Source organism: Asterias amurensis, chromosome 1 (genome assembly GCF_032118995.1).
Source record: "Asterias amurensis chromosome 1, ASM3211899v1".
Lineage (NCBI taxonomy): Eukaryota > Metazoa > Echinodermata > Asteroidea > Forcipulatida > Asteriidae > Asterias > Asterias amurensis.
The window spans coordinates 33,522,238-33,537,726 of NC_092648.1; the positions used below are offsets into that span (position 1 = coordinate 33,522,238).

Here is a 15,489-nt window from a genome sequence, read left to right on the forward strand (position 1 = left end):
CTTAACTGCTTACCAACCAAAAGGACCTTTGGTAACAAGTGCAAAAAAAAGGTAATGGACTGATGTTTTGACCGTGGCCTTCAAGAGAAAAAAAATGCAAACAGTTGTGGCCTGATGTTAGGACCCTAGCAAAGTCTTTCTCGAAGGCCAGGGGCGAAACGACAGGCCATTAACTATTGTTTGCACTATTTTAATAAGGCATTTTGATTTCCAGCCAGTAACCTCAGGTGAGATGTCACATGGAAGGGTGAGCCTCACACCTTCTCATTATCCCAGAAATCCCAACCTGTGACTGGTGGATACCACTTCAGTGGGTTCGAAAGGAAGTATTTCCAAGTAAAGTAAATGTTATTGTAGGGCATTGTACTCTATTCTAACCCCCACACAATGTGGTGGAGTTCCTCAGCAAGCCACAGAAGCAGGATCTCCTGTGTAGTAAGCTTCCCTGGATTGGGTAATGATTGTGGTTTGGGACCCTGGTCTTGATGTAATATCCACCCCCATGTTTGGACCACATTGACAGCAGAGGGTCTGTGGGTGGAGAGAGGTTCAATGTGAGAGTGTTCCTGTGTTGTTCAGGACTGTTGCATGAGGGTTGAAGATAGACACTGCGTGGTTGAAATTTTTCTTGATAAAGTTTTTTCCAACTTTAAAAGTGGCAACAAAAAAAAGTGTTTCTGTTTTGTCTCAATATTTCTTTGTAAATTCTACCTCGGTTTTAAGAAGTTATTTTCCTACTAAGAAGGTGTATCATCAAAACTTTCTTGTTCAATGATTCATTGCTAAGGACTAACTGTCTTTCCCGTTATTATTGCCTTAAATTTTTTGTTTCTCTTGATGTGGAGTTATGTTACTCCGTTTATTCAACAATATCATACATCAAATAAACACACTAATAAGATGTTCCAGTAAATACTTTTAACATATACCAGGCACAGCTGAGTAAGTAAGTAACAGGAAGTAGCACAGAAATATAAGAATATTGATAACAAACAAATTAATTAAATAGTTAAATGAATGCCTTTAATTATTTGCTCATTGAACTGTTTCTTGTAAAGCGCTGTGGTACTATGTGTAAGAGCGCTCTATAAAATGCCTTTTATTATTATCATTATCAATGCACTCGCCACATTAAAAACAATCAGTTTCAGTGAATATTCTTTACTGTAATGTTACTTCTTTTTTTCTTGGGGAGACCTCTCAGTGAACTAGTGCCCAGCAGCTACAAACAAACAGCAACATTATAAAAACATATATAACTAAATTATTAAAGCAATCGCACAACATCGGTAAACAGTATTGTCCAAAGGCCAACACTTCGTGTATCACAACTTATATATAAAATAACAAACCTGTGAAAATTGAGGCTCCATCGGTCATCGGGGTCAGGAGAAAATAATGGGAAAACCCACCCTTGTTTCCGCACTTTTCGCCGTGTCATGACATGTGTTTAATAAATCCATTATTCTCGATATCGAGAATTGATATTTGGTTTAACTGTTTCTCAAAAAGTAAAGCATTTCATGGAATAATATTTCAAGGGGAGTCTTTCACCATTACCTTCTGTAAACCCTGTAAGTTATTTGTTAATCTGTGAACTTTTTGTTCTGCTCATTAAGTGTCCAATGGCTTTAAGAGCATTATTAAAAAAATAAAAACAGCCACATTTATTTAAAGGCTACAGACATACAAAAACAATTCAGAATTGTTGCCACAAGCAAATGTACAATAAAGACAAAGGTTACAGATCTGGGCCAGCAGCCACGAAAAGCAACACATTCAAGATTGTTTCATAAATACCATGATCAAAGTTGTATAATTAGGACGTCAATGCAAAAACATTGACCCCTGTGATTGTGAAACACCCCAGCAGTTTCTGTCTAAGTCAGAGAGTGGGACTCTTGCGTGGGTCAAGTGGTCATGGGTGTTGGAGGTCTGTGGTTGATGACAACACCACTGCCAATCAAGCTTGTGGTCACTTAACTGGTGTCCCTGGTGGCCTCTGCTGGTCACTTACCATTGGTATGTAGCATTTCCACACACCTGCTGTGTCTTGTGAAGTCATTGGATTAGTGGTCACAGCAGATTCTCTCAGGATCAATGAGTCCATGAAGTGACCATGAAGACAGTAATTCTATTCACAGGGTAAAGGTAAAGTATTTCCCTTTCCTCCCGCAGTAATTCAACCTGAAATCTGTTGATAGTGAAGTTGGTGAAATCACTCAAACCAAACACAATTCTCTACATTTGGGTGGCATGTGTGGCTACCTAAGTGCAGAAAAGCGCTTGCCTCTCAGCAGTTTTGCCCGTGGCTTGATTCCTGGCTTGAGACATGTGCCAATAGTGCGTTGGTTTTCTCCTACGCCACAAAGGTTTTTTTTCTGGGCCTTCTGGTTTTCCGTTTTCTGGAAAAATAATGAAACATTTGATCTCTGGCTTTTCTTTGTGGTCATGTTGGGACTGGTGGCTGGCTGCTTAAAGGCGCCTTAACATGCCAGGGGCTCAACCAATTAAGCACCCCTGGTAGTGAGGATGATTAGCCTTGCAAATTATTGTTTTATAAGCTGACTTGTTGTACAGTTCACATTAATGTTGTACTGTTGACGTTGTTCTCCAAACAATGCAAAGCTTCGAACACCATTTACTGTTGACCTTGTCTTTGTCTCGTGGTTTGTTGTTGGTGTTCTTGTGTTGTAGTGTCTGCTCTTTTGCCCTGGCTATTTGCTTGGTGAGCAACCAGTGACTTTATCTATTTTTTTTTAAACATATAAATCTATACAAACAATTACTCAAAAAATTATTTTATTGTTTATAAACATACACTGTAATGTTTGAAGAAGAAAAAAATATATTTCCAGGTGACTTTAGAACTTTTTATTACGTTGATTATTCTGATTGTGAAGCCAAGGACTTTCAGATCACTGTACTTAGCCAATAATTCCATGGAGAGAAGACAAGGCAGGAAGTTTCACTTTTAGATGTGGGAGGAAAACCCTAGAGAAATGTTCCAGGGGGAACACACGCAGCTAGTCAGGTAGGGACTGAAAACCGAATCCCTGTCGTGCCCGCAGTGGGATTCGAACGGGGTCAGAGGTAGAAAGTGATAAAAGATACCACTACATAAACCAACAGCCAAAAGCAAAATTACAACAGTACAACAGAAGAAAAAGAAATCCAAAAGTTAGCAGGCATGATAGTCTTCCTGCTTTTCCAATTTGTTTTTTGCCCTGTGAAAAATCTGAAAAGATTGTGATTAGAGGCAGTGGACACTATTGGTAATTGGTAAAGACTAGTCTTCACTGTTGGTGTATCTCAACATATGCATAAAATAACAAACCTGTGAAAATTTGAGCTCAATTGGTCATCGCAAATGCGAGATAATAATGAAAGAAAAAACACCCTTGTTACTTGAAGTTGTGTGCGTTTAGATGGTTGATTTCGAGACCTCAAGTTCTAAATCTGTGAGGTCTCGAAATCAAATTTGTGGAAAATTACTTCTTTCTCAAAAACTATGGCACTTCAGAGGGAGCCGTTTCTCACATTGTTTGATACCATCTACCTCTCCCCATTACTCGTTACCAAGTAAGGTTTTATGCTAATAATTTTTATGAGTAATAATTACCAATAGTGTCCACTGCCTTTAAATAGCCTGAAATGTTTATAATAAGCCATACATGTAGGTCAGCCCTTGAACTCGATAACTAAAATATTCCTACATTTTCCGAGAACCAAATATATCATGCCTATGTTTATCAAGAGACTGTTGAGCAGCAACCGAATGTGAAAACTATGCTTTGGATTTCATAAAGTTATTCATTCATTCTAAACGGCTTCAATCAGACATTTGTGATGGTTTTGCGTGATGTTCCTGTCCAGCATGCAATTGCCTATGCCCTCATAGGTCAGGTTGGACTCTTCACATAGTTGGTTGATGCATGGAGGTAGAAGTTGATGTATGTATTGACAGGCCTTACTCTGTAGAAAGGTTTGCGGTAACACCATGTAATGATCTAATGAGTTGGGGTGGTTCTGAAAAGAACTGTTGGTTTCAACTCTTGAAAGTTGAAACCAAAGGTTCTTTTCAGAACCACTCATTAGAGATAGTCATTACATAGTGCTGCCGCAAACCTTTCTATATCGTATTCCCACCATACAAAGTTTCAAATCCTACTCAGGCCTTACTCTGCTCATCTCATGATCTCATGCCTTACTCTGCTCATCTTTCCACAGCACCAAATCTGATAGCTTCTCTTGGGATGCCCAGCAAATTTGAGTCCCCTTTTTCAAACTTTGTAGTGATTTCAGGTAGTTGTCTATTCAAAACTGTATCAGAGTAAAGACATTTTTGTGCACATTTCTTCCCCCACACTCCCCCCCCCCCCTAGGAAAACCCAGAGATATCTCCTATTTGAAATATGAACCACCATGTTATTATGGTTATCCCATATGGACCCTCTGCCCCAAAAATCTCACTTCACTTCATTCCAGAGGTAGTACCTGAAAGTGTCATATTTCACCATCTGGCTGGGGTGCCTTGTTTCTCTAGCAGTTGTCAATCACCACAATGTGGGAGTCGCCTAAAATAGAAAAAAGGTGTGGCTTAAAGTTTTGTTGGGATGGGGGTGATAACTTCCTTTTCCTTTCTATATGCAAGTTTCTACTTAAAGGAACATTACAGAATTGGTTTTGCTAGTAAAAAAGTTGCTGGCTGGCAGTGTAAGCACATTATGTGATCCACCATATACATAAACTGACAAACCTGTAGAAGTTTGAGATCATTCGGCCATCTGGGTCACGAGAGAATAGTGAAAAACCTATTACAAATTTTGCATTGCATTGATGCCAAAACAAAAATGAATAAAACGCTCACTGAGCAATAAACTCCAAACGCGAAACTAGATTATTTATTTATCATCAAATATGACATTTCAGACAGAAATATTTCAAGGGATGTTTTCTACTATTATCATCATTAGACCGTGTAAGTTTTATGTAAATCTATGATCTTCACGGTTTTTGTTTCTTACCAACTCTGTAACGTTCCTTTAAAGGCAGTGGACACTATTGGTAATTACTAATTACTCAAAGTAATTACTAGCAAAAAACCTTTCTTGGTGATGAGTAATGGGGAGAGGTTGATGGTATAAAACATTGTGAGAAACGGCTCCCTCTGAAGTGCCATAGTTTTCGAGAAAGAAGTAATATTCCACGAAGACCTCGGATTTAGAACTTGAGGTCTCGAAATCAACCATCTAAACGCACACAACTTCTGTGTGACAAGGGTGTTTTTTCCTTTCATTATTATCTCGCAAGTTCGATGACCGATTGAGCTCAAATTTTCACAGGTTTGTTAGGTTATGCATATGTTGAGATACACAAACTGTGAAGACTAGTCTTTGACAATTACCAATAGTGTCCATTGTCTTTAAAGTTTAAAGGAGCCAATGCAGTGACAGCATTAGTCTTGGTTCCAAGATCATGGTGTTTTGCACTCATCACATGCAATCAATGTTCAGATCTACTTATGTAAATGTACACCCCCCACTGTAAGTTTGTAATGAATAATCATAGAGGGCGCTTTGTAATTCTCTTCCCCAGATCCGGATGGCGCCCTCTATGTTTGTTTGTTTGTTTGTGCACAAATATCTGTATGTTGGTTGTTGTGTTTGCGCAAACACCAGTTTCTTGGAACCAAGACTAGTACAGCAGGTATGTGTACATGTAGGTAGGTCCTATACATCTGTTAAATATACATGTACATGTACATGTACATGTACATGTTTACATTCACAACATTTGACATAATATAAGGCCCCTAATGACTTATTAGAGTGAACGATTTTAGAGAAGGTTTAAATCAACCAGCCACTGTGCAAACAAAACAAACAACTTCGGAACTCCAATGTCATGTCAATTCATCCAAACATAGATGTAACAGGTGGGCGTATTGAAGCTGTTAATAGAGTAGAGGATCATATCAAATATTTGAGCCAATTATTATCTCCTCGCTTGAAAGGGGGCGTTAGGTGCAGAGGAAGTTATCTTAAAGCGTACTTAAAGTTGTATCATTGTATAGGCCTCTGAACATCCTGATAAGTCATTCAGTCTGACATGTTGTCAAATTTGATAAGTTGTGAGATGTGCGTAGAGACAATAATAAATCTGAAAGTAGATCATTAGCCTTTAAAGCATTTCCAAATGTAAGCAAAGTTTTTTTATTGATCACTTTTTGTCAAGTTATTGGCCGTAACCACAAGGGGACCACTTTTTTTGTAACATGTTTTGAAGCACGTACACACTTCTGGTTGGTGCCTTTTTTACTAACTGTTGGTTCCCCCAAAAAATATCTGAGTAAATCAATTTTCGATATTGGTTAATTACATGAAGTCTCAACCTTCTCTGGTAATAGATTTCCAATGCCACTAGATTGGAGACAAATTCGCACCTATTAAAGAAGTTGCATTTTAGGGTATTTTTCATTTTCCAGACTTGACTGAATCCAACAGTTGCAGCTGTACCCGTGCTGTACCATAGTGAATACTTAAACTATACATTCCTCCACTGGTAGTGCTCTTGCCAGGGCCAATTCATGGTCATACATCACAGGCAATGTCACCCTGGGGAGATATCCCCTGGGGGTGGGGGACTGATCCAAGGGGAACCGTTGCCTCAGCAACTCGTTCTCGTTTCCCACTTTGATTTCCTTCAGGAACCCCAGAGTAACTACCTTCACTATCATTCATCAGAGACCATCAAATTAAATCAACTATTGGACAGGACAGACACACTACGACTGTTTCATGTCGCATCACTCAAAAAGTGTGATGGTGGCATTCAGTTGAAGTGGTTTTCCAAATCAATGAAACAGAACTTTGGAAACACTGAGGGCTTTATTTACAAATGAATTTTGCTAGTGATACCTAAGCCTGTTTTTAGAGTAAAGACTTGGAAAAGGAAATTTGTTTTTGCAAATTGCAGGATCAGAGGGACCTAAAGAGACAGGTACTTTTAAACCCCCTTCCCCCCACTCTAAAAACAAACCAACAAATAGTTGAGAAACCATCAAATGTCATATAAAAGATGTTAAATTTTCATCGGGGATAAAGAATATTGTTTTGTTTTTTACCCATACACCGATGTGTGTTATATATATCGGTGCGGTACCCGCTGCCAAAACATAGGATTCGAGCTGCCTCTAGCTACCAGGCAATCTCGGTAGTCTAGTTGGTAAGACACTGCTCTAGAATTGCAAGGGTCGTTGGTTCCAAACACACCCGAATAATATGCCTGTGATATTTTTTCACAGGACTCGGGGAAAGTACTGAGTATACAGTGCTAACACACATCGGTGTATGGGTAAAAACAATATCCATCAAATGTCGTTATGCACATTTGTGTTTCGGTACCCTGTTTACATATACCACTTGTTCCGGATGTTACTGTAAGTCGAATTTGGAATCATAGTGGGTGTACACCCCCTTCCTCCCCCACTCTAAAAACCAAAATAAAAATGTTGGGATTACCATCCAATGGCATTTTGCAGGTATGTTTGTGTTTAGAAACCCTGTTAATAATAATGTGTTGTGGATGCAGTTAGAAGTGAACGTCATCAAATAGTTCAAGGTGTTTAAACATAAAGCAGAACAATTGAGTGCGGCATCGACATGTGTCGTTTGTACGCCCCCACAGGACATGAACTTCACTGGAAGTTATACTCAGGAAATCTTCAAGAAGTAGACTTTCAATGAGTCTTGTCAATCGCCCCCAATAAAAAAATTGAAAAGAGTGTATGAACGTTGCTTTACAGTATGATAATACCCTAGGCCCCGTAGTACACTCAACGCTACACAATTCACGACTATTCCACCAATAGAGGGCGTTTTCTGTTTGGTGCGATTCCGCCAGCAAGAGTGTGGTGTTAGGATGCCAACAGCGCCATCGTGGGATAGTAATGTTTGGGTAGTGTGGTGTGGATGATCCGGAAATTTTCCAACAAACTTTGAAAAAGGGGGGGGGGGGCCAGATTGTGATTGTGATAGTGAATAACAGTGTCTTGCACCAAGACTGAAGTGGGTTTTAAGTGTTTAAAAGAGACATCCAGTGTGTGTTTCTTCCTCCATGTTGTGACACTGTTTTGTCTTGGTGTAAGACAATGTTGTTTATAACACTCTACTTTCCACAATGGAATACAAGAGTTGTTTTTTAGATAGTATCCCAAATAAACCAGATCACAATTGCTTGTTGTAAATCCGTAACCTACAAACAAATTCCTCTCTTCCATAACAGCAGTTGTTTCTGCTCATGAATGCTTCAGGCTTGGTATTGAGAAGCAGCGGCTTGTTATAATTAGTAATGTAAGAATGTCCTGTTCTTTTAAGACTAGCCACAGGTATGTCAGCGCTATCTGTTCTTCCTTCTATAAAGTCTGATTCCAAAAAGTCTATTAAAACCTACACCATGTTGGTCAGAAAATGTTCCTTCTTTTGTCCAAGAGCCAAGCCTGGTCTGTGCCAGTGAAATACCTTCTTGTCAAATGCTGTATGAGGGAGAGAGACTGAAATGAAGTCTAGCATTGAATTCAGTCTGTTTATAGAGAGCAAGGACCAGACCTGAGATTCCACACTATATGATTTTCTGTGCCAATTTGCAGCTAATTTATTGTTATTGGTCACTGGATATGCCAGAGTTAGACCACCTGTTGGCTTGCCTAGGGATTCTCCCATGGGGGTTAGTGGCTCCCAGAAGAAACAGATATTGGATGTGGTTTCCCCTTTAATTTAGTTTGAAGGAATTTCAATGGTAGAGCGAGAGGGGCTTGTTATCATACCATGGACCATGGTTTCCACCAATGAACATAATGGGCAGTTTAAAGGAAAGACGCAGTATTGGTTTTTCTATAATAAAAAAACCTTTTCATTCCATTCAAAGTATAACGACTCAATAAGCCCTCGCAAATAATGTTTGCAAGAGGTTTTCAGACCTTTGGAAGCAAAAATGCTACGAAGAGTGACATCTTTTGGTATGTAGGACTTTTATAGGGGTAGTCTTATTCGAAAAATTGCTTCAGGACTCACTTTTCTTTAAAATTGAAAGCACCAAAAATGCTAGTTTCTACCTCTATGGTGCTCACACCACAGTAACTACCAACACTGCTTCATTTAAAGGCAGTGGACACTATTGGTAATTGTCAAAGACTAGCCTTCACAGTTGGTTTATCTCAACATATCCATAAAAAAACAAACCTGTGAAAATTTGAGCTCAATCGGTCATCAAAGTTGCGAGATAATAATGAAAGAAGAAAACACCCTTGTCACACGAAGTTGTGTGTTTAGATGGTTGATTTTGAGACCTTAAGTTATAAATTTGAGGTCTTGAAATCAAATTCGTGGAAAATTACTTCTTTCTCCAAAACTAAGGCACTTCAGAGGGAGCCGTTTCTCACAATGTTTTATACCACCAACCTCTTCCCATTACTTGTCACCAAGAAAGGTTTTATGCGAATAATTATTTTGAGTAATTACCAATAGTGTCCACTGCCTTTAACTGTAAAAGTCTCTGCAACAGCTATGATTTTAATGCTATGTTAAATTTGCATCATAGATACAAAAGAATATCATTTGGTTTTTTACAAAGTGTATAGGTAGCACTGTACTTTCCCATAAGTCCTGTGAACAACATTCACAGACATATCCCATCTGAGTGTACACGTTGGTGTACGTTGGTGTACGGCTAAAACCAAATGACGTTGGTTGTAACTTTGAAATCATCACAGAGGAGTGGGTAGTTTTTTTCTCAGTGATTGCATTAACATATGTTAATATAGCAACACAACCTGTTTAGGTATCATTATCAAGTCATGACCAGATGATGTGAATAAAATTGACTCTGACTTTTATGACCTTGTGTAAAAAGGGAAGGCATGTTTTCTTTATAGAGAACTTGCTGAGAGATTTTTAGAGGCTATGGTAACTACTCTCCTCTGTTAGCTCTATCGCTCTATAGACCCTATGGACTGTAATCAGCTTTTCATTCTTGAAGGCTGGTAATAAGTGGTCATGTTGGTTTAATCCAAGCAACTCTTAAATCATTTTAACAAAAATAGGGGCAAGGATGGTGTTTGTGTACATGTTTTGGGAACTGTGCTAATTGCAGACATCAATTTGCAATTTGTGTGTCTGGACCCATTGAAATTTTTCAGAACCATAATTGAGTTTTGGTTACTTTTGACGACTTTTTTTGTAGATGATTGGAAGTAACTTCATGTGCCTTCAATGTTTTGGGAGAGTGCAACGTCTCCTCCATGGTACAACAATAACCTCTTTTGGGAGAAGTGTTGGCTTTCTTAAAGTAAAATGGAGCTGTTGTTGTTTAAGATGCTTGAAAAAAAAAAAACCAAGGTCTGCAATTGTATGGGCCTATGCTCCAGATTCTTTACCGTGTGAGGTAACCTCAAACATTTTGTATCACTTCTGACATCAAATTCATCATGGACAATAAGACCTTGATGCTATAGGATATTAATATTATTATTTTTATATAAAAAACTTCGTGTGTGATAAAACATTTTTGTATACTTTCTTAAAAAGTCTGAAAAGTTTGGAGGTAGTTATTTGTACAATGATTATTAAAATCTAGCACTGCAGATAGGAAGGAATTCACTTCTCTACAAAGTTTCATACTTTTCAAGATGTCTTCAGATAACAGTGAACACAAATGCCAATTCCTTTAATGGAATGACTTTCATTTTATACATTTGTATGGATAAGGTTGAGACCACAGTTGCTTCGAGGGGTGTCATTAGTTGCCCCTCCATGCATGCTGTGCGAGGTATCAAATGTTTCCCCCTCTGGCAAGGTGGGAGTCCCCAACTGTTGCCATAGACCACATGACATCAAATTTGTTTTCCTCATCATCAGCGTCTGCACACAGTTGACAGTGGTTGATTGTAGCCAGATGAAAACTTGGTCATGTTTCTCACAAAATTCTCAAGCGGAGCATCAGAAGTAAAACTTTTGAAAACTTCTGATCACTGCAAAACTGTAATTTAAACTAGAGGTGAGCATTGAGAGCCCTTTTCACAATGATGGGATGCTCATGGGCAGATGAGTTGTCCTGTGGTATGTGTTTGAACTTGTCAGTTAATAACTTCAGTAAATGGAGGTATAATTTTGGTATTTACTCAAAAAAGTACTATAAAATCCTGCTTGGTAAGAAGCTATGTAGCTGTTGATAAAGTATGAGAAATGATTAATACCTTAAGGAATTTAGGTTTAGAGAGAAAGAGATTACAAACATTTTCAATATGTGAAACGTTTTTAAGATTGTGAGTTCCAATTACGACGAGGTATTCTTCCTACTTGACATAACCGCTCCAGATATTTTGTGATATCTCAAAAGCACTACCACCATTGGAAATTGTATTTTCAAACATTCTATTGTATAGGGGCCTTAGGCTTTATAAGATTAATCAATCAATCAATTCCAAAACCCAAAGTATTTATTGCCTATTAAAGACATTGGACACTATTGGTCGTGTCAAAGACCAGTCTTCTAACTTGGTGTATCTCAACACATGCATAAAATAACAAACCTGTGAAAATTTGAGCGCAATTGGTCGTCGTAGTTGCGAGATAACTATTGAAGAAAATGTTACCCTTGTCACACGAAGTTATGTGCTTTCAGATCCTTGATTTCGAGACCTCAAATTCTAAATCTGAGGTCTCGAAATCAAATCTGTGGAAAATTACTTCTTTCTTGAAAACGCTGTAACTTGAGAGGGAGCCGTTTCTCACAAAGTTTTTTAATATCAACCTCTCCCCATTACTTGTTACCAAGTGAGGTTTTATGCTGATAATTATTTTAAGTAATTTCCAATAGTGTCCACTGCCTTTAAGAAGTTAATAGTCAACCCATGAAATGTACTACTAGTAATGATAGAATGATTATTTATTGCCTTTAAATGGGTTGCATCCAAGGGCGTGTTAAACCACAAATGAAGATAAATTTGTCAGCTTTAAATCTGCTTGGTATTTGTCCTTTCTTTATGAATTCTGCAAGATTAGCGCAAGGAGCTCAATAATGTCGCTGCAGCAAAATCTAAGTTGTTTTGATTATCATCATTCAGCAAAGACTTTGTGCGTGGCCGCCTCATCCTAAAATTGTATATTGGGGGCGCACTCCTGGAGTCGCCTTCATCACCTGATCTCTTCCAATCGCTGCTCTTCTCAGATCTCCTACGCTTGTACCACTCCTCATAGTAGCAATGTCTATCCAGCACAGCTTAGGGCGGCCTCTGCCTTAAACTATACCTGTAGGCAGACTATAGGTGTTTTGGATTTATAAAAATAAAATAAAAACTGTGAAACAGATCTTGCTGAAATGTCAGGTTTTTAGAGAAACACAACTTTCTGCAAAGGTATTTGGGCTGACACTTGGTGGGGTTTGATTCATACTGGTGTAAGATTACATAAGCAAAGGGGAGATATAAAGTTACTTCAGTGAAACCAGATGACTATTTGATTTGCGAGATAAGATCAGACAGTCTCAACCTGAACTTTGATTGTTTTTTACTTGGAAGCAGATACCTTTTTTTAATAGAATGGGAGTTGGTTCAAATTCAAGACCAAAAGCCACATACATCAGTGTGGTAAACCATGGAGATAGAAATCCTACATGGGTAAACCATGTAGCTATAGCTCCATGGGCAGATGGGTAAACACGGAAATTCATGAAATTAACCTAAACCTTATTATACTGGGCTCTCGCAGAAGTTATGTGACACAGGCTAGATGATTTTGTGAAGCCTTAAAGGCAGTGGACACTGTTGGTAATCACTCAAAATAACTGTTAGCATAAAACCTCACTTGGTGACGAGTTATGGAGAGAGCTGGATGGTATAAAACATTGTGAGAAACGGCTCCGTCTAAAGTGATGTAGTTTTCGAGAAAGAAGTAATTTTCCATGAATTTGATTTCGAGACCTCAGATTTAGAATTTGAGGTCTCAAAATCAACCATCTAAATGCACACAACTTTGTGTGACAAGGGTGTTTTTTCTGTCATTATTATCTCACAACTTCGACGACCAATTGAGCTCAAATTTTTACAGGTTTGTTATTTTATGCATATGTTGAGATCATCTTCCTCTATGTTGAGATACACCAAGCAAGAGGACTAGTCTTTGACAATTACTAATAGTGTCCAGAATTGTAATGTAACATATTGGCTGGCATAATTATAATGTAATATATTGGCGTGTAGTGGCTACACTGGTCTAAGAGTTCAGCACCGAATATTTTTTTAAATAATAATCAAGTCAAACTCTTTTAAAAATAAGGAAAACATTCCTTTCTAACAATGTCCTGCAATTTCTCCAAATATTTTTTCTTCCTTTCATTTTAAAAGGTCTTTGTACCAATAAGTATAGTCATATTTGAGGCCCTAGTCAAAAACAGACTGGTGGTTATCTGTTAACATTATGTACTTTCTACGCAAGGTCTCAAGGACAAACCATGATGCTGTCAACTTGCTCTAAAAACTTCTGCTGACCCGTGACATTTGAAACTGAACACAGTCATAATTGAAATGAATTCCAAACGAAAGACATGAATCATTCTTTGCTTCATGTGAACACACCCAACAGTGGGCTCATAAATATTACAGTGTTGTCAATGAAGAAAGTCACATAACACATTTCGTGATGCCTCACACAGGCTAGGGCTGGTCTTTCCTCCATCCAGCCATAAAAGAGAAGACTTTCAAATGTTTTTCTGCTTTATGGTTTTGAATTCAGGTTTCTTAGTAAAAACATGTACAGCCTTACTTAGACAAAAGTTTTAAAACAAATCATGTTATGGTTGTGAAAACTTCATTCTCCTAAAACAAATATCTTTAACTTGAACATTAGCATTTTTTCCAATTTTCCTTTTTAATATTCTGATCTTTTTTTGTACTCTAGTTTTTTAAAGACAGCAGTTCACAAGCGATCACCTTTAAATATGTAGGTTTTTGTTAGTTTGTTTGTTGTTGGGGTTTTTTGAGAGGGGGGGGGTGGTTCCTTCCCCAAAGTCGGATTGGTGGAAGGTGTGGGAGGCGGTGCTGCACACCGAAAGTCGGATTGGAGTATTATAGTTATCTGTTTGTTTTTAAAGCAGTCAGTTTTGTGAAGCAGGATGCCTGGACACTTCATTGGTCCTTCAGACCTTAATGTATTTCAATAATGAATATTATTAATAATAATGAATATTGTTTTTAAAATTATGAAGAATCTGATTGTGGTACATACTACAGGCTGAGATGTTTCAAGGGATGTACATGTATTGTGCCTTCTCAGGCCTGAATAAATGTTGTACTGGAATAGATCGAGCTATAACTAAACCAACTAAGTTGGATCAGTTATGTCTAAGGTTTCTAAGAACATGAGAGATATCTAGGCATACTGTATTTGAACAGTGGTCTCAGTCTTAAAAATCAGCAATGTTGACATTTTCCAGCATTTTGACAAGAGCTGGTGCACAGTTCCTTCCTGGACATCTGCCCTTCCCCAACCGGTAAATGTACCCTTCTATGAAAATGTAGCTCTCAATTGGCAGGATATCCTGTCATTACCGTCCAGAGAGTAGATAACATCAGTATAGCGTTAGCGCCCATGCATCTGTCATAGCAATGCCATTGTTTGGCTGGCCTGTTTTGTCTAGTCAATGCTAGATAAGAATGGCTCATGAATGACTCCCACTATATACCAAGCATTTTTTTGAGATTACAATGCACAATTAAAATTGTAATGTGCAGGCAACATGACCATTACATTTGTTTGGTCATGTACGTGGATGTTCTTCAAGTGGTTTCAGGGATCAGAGCCTGCAGCGAGACACAACACCAAATATATTATTTATCCACTTACAGAACATTCGAACAATGCACGTTTTTCAGCATGTAAACACACTGTCCTTAATTTGGGTTGTAACAAAATCTGTAACATAAGTGTTTTGTTGTTGGGTTTTGGGGGGTTATATTAAGGGATTGGGATTTTTGAGGGGGGGGGGGTTCAGATTTAGTTTTCTTGAATATGTCTTAGTTTCAGAGGGAAATATTTCACACACAAAAATTGTTCTATAATTGAAGCCCAAATCATAGTAAAGGACTTTTATTACAAGTAAAGTTCGGGTAGGAACGATGTTGGTAAAATAAGATGGTCACACGGTGACTTCAACAAGGACCCAAGAGGCGATGATGCACATGAAGCAATAAGTGATTAATCAGGAAATGTACATTCAAAACCAATTTCACTTGAAAGAAAACATACGAAAACCACATGTCAACCAAAGGTTGGTATAGTTAGGAAAATGAAAAGCAAAAAAAAAAAGAACCAAAATTAATAAAAACAAGATGTGTTCATGCAACTAAAAAAATACCTGACACTGACTGGTATTTTATTCTGAAATCCTTGTGACTGGATACAAATTGTGGTGGGAAGTGTGTCTGGAATTGAA

At 38.1% G+C, this 15,489-nt stretch overlaps 1 protein-coding gene across 4 annotated transcripts in view; it reads left to right on the forward strand.

The window, feature by feature from the left end:
* Nucleotides 1-15,489, forward strand: part of LOC139937611 (DNA repair protein RAD51 homolog 2-like) — a 289,111-nt gene that overhangs the window by 190,212 nt on the left and 83,410 nt on the right. The window lies entirely within an intron of this gene.